Genomic DNA, 2,310 nt, shown 5'->3' with positions numbered 1-2,310 from the left:
TTTTGGACTGTGGAAAGTATTTCTTGACAAATTTTGTAACCACAGTCTCCCAAGTAGTGAATGTTCCCGCAAGGAACGAATTAAGCCATGTCTTAGCATTGCCTCCCATTGAGAATGGGAAGAAGATAAGCCTCACTCTATCATCTGATACACCTGCCATCTTCACTATATTGCAGATTTCACTAAATGCTGTCAAATGGTCATAGGGGTTCTCATTTGACAGGCCGTGAAACTGATTGCTTTGCACTAGGGGTATAAGTGCTGGATTCATCACCATGTTGGTCGTTTGATCCGTAGGCATGGCTATGCTGTTAAAATGGAAAGGGCCAACAACATTAGATTGATCTACAAGAGTGCGTCTTGGAGGAGTTTGTTCAGCCATCTCCTCTGTTCTTCTAACTGGTGAAGGTGATAGTAATCTGTCAGGGGAAGGAAACAAATCCCTAGATGGGCGTCTGACTCTCCTTCTTCCCCTTGTCTCGCTTAAGCCTTCAAGAAGAGGTTCTGTATTTTTCTTACTCCTAGTATGTCTGAGCTCCTCTGCGTGCACAAGAAACACAAACCCTAGTAGCACTTTTTTATATAAAAAAAATAAAAAGATAAAAAGATGAAATATATACAATCAAGTCAAACTTAATCAGTTTACATTACTAGATAAGTTAAACCACGAGTCCTCGGCGACGGCGCCAAAAACTTGTTAAGTCCTTGGCAAGTGTACCAGATCATTATTAAGTAATATAAATGGGTAAGTCCAAGTATCATTTTCCCAAAGGACTCTTAGGCCTTACTTTTCATGTAAACTAATCGTGTAAGACTTGAGGAAAGAATTAGATTGGTGTTTGTATGGAAAGAACAAAAGTAAACATGTAAATGCAATGGTTCAATTGACTTTAAGAAACTATGGATGAATGGAGTTGTTGGGGTTTACAATTTCATCTTATCCACCCTCATATATATACTCTTCTTATTTAATTAGCTTATTTATCATATTGTCATGCAAACTTTCTTAGTCTACCCTTAACCCAATCCCTTGGTGAAAAGAGCCTATTACTAATTACCGGCTTGCTATCCCTAGCCTCCCCTAGCAATTAATAATGCATGATAAATGGAAGCAAAATACAATTGATCGTCCTACCCCTATCCCTAAGCAGTATTAACATAATCAAGGAATTCAACACCAGTTCATGACATTAGTGTACGTCGCCGTATCAATAAAGACAAACAACATTTACCGAATGAGTTAAATGATAAAAGCACTGAGCATAGGTGAAGAACCCAATAATTGATAAATTAAGCATATGCAAATATATAAAATAAATAAGAATTTGGATATATGAGAGTTTCAAAAGATTACATTGTTCCCCAATGTTGACAAATTGACAAGTGTACCAAATCGTACAAGTAATATAAATGGTAAGACCAAGTATCGTTTTCCCAAGAGACTCGTGTGGCTTTCTCGTTCGCGTGAATTAAAATAATAAGACTTAAAAAATAAAAATTAATAAATTGGATTTGACAAAAAAAAATATTAACATGCAAAAATAAAGTTGATTCTATTGACAAACGAAAACAATGGATGAATGGATGTTGTTGGGGGTTTACAATTTCATCTATTCCACTCTCTCTTACATACTACCCTTGAATATTAGTTTGATTAATTGTTATGCGACTTTCTTAGCCTCCCCTTAACCCGATCCCTCAGCGAAAAGGGCCTAATATCAATTATCGGCTTGCTATCCCTAGCCTCACCTAGTAATTAATACAACATTATAAACAGAAGTTAGTGCAATTGATCGTCTAACCCCTATCCCTAGGTGGTATTGCAAAATCAAGAGATTACTCACCAGTTCATGTCATTACTGTACGTCCCCATATCAATAACGACAAACATCAATACACCAAATGAGTTAAACGATAAAGGCCTTAAGCACAGATGATAACCCAACAATAATCAATAAAAACATATGGAGACCATATAAATAATCAAGAGATTCAATAAGGGAGAGTATCAAAAGATTACATTGTTTCCCCCAACAACAATAGGGTTTAGTTCACGACAGACGTGGTGAAACTAGATGGAAAATGGCAGAAGAATGGAAGAGCAAACCCTAGAAAAGATGAAAAGGAGCTTAAGCATCCAAGAGATCCTCTCCAGAGGGCAAAATTAGGTATGGCCGTTCTCCCTTGTCAAAAGAATAACTCTGAACTTGAAATAGGGGTATTTAAAGGTGAGGAGCGCAACAGGCCTAAGCCCAGCGAGCCACCGCCCGACGGTTTAAGTGTGCCGCCCGGCGGTTTGCCACAAATCAC

Source organism: Vigna radiata, unplaced genomic scaffold (genome assembly GCF_000741045.1).
Source record: "Vigna radiata var. radiata cultivar VC1973A unplaced genomic scaffold, Vradiata_ver6 scaffold_236, whole genome shotgun sequence".
Classification (NCBI taxonomy): domain Eukaryota; kingdom Viridiplantae; phylum Streptophyta; class Magnoliopsida; order Fabales; family Fabaceae; genus Vigna; species Vigna radiata.
The sequence above is the reverse complement of the archived record's forward strand: the minus strand, read 5'-3'. Positions refer to the sequence as shown.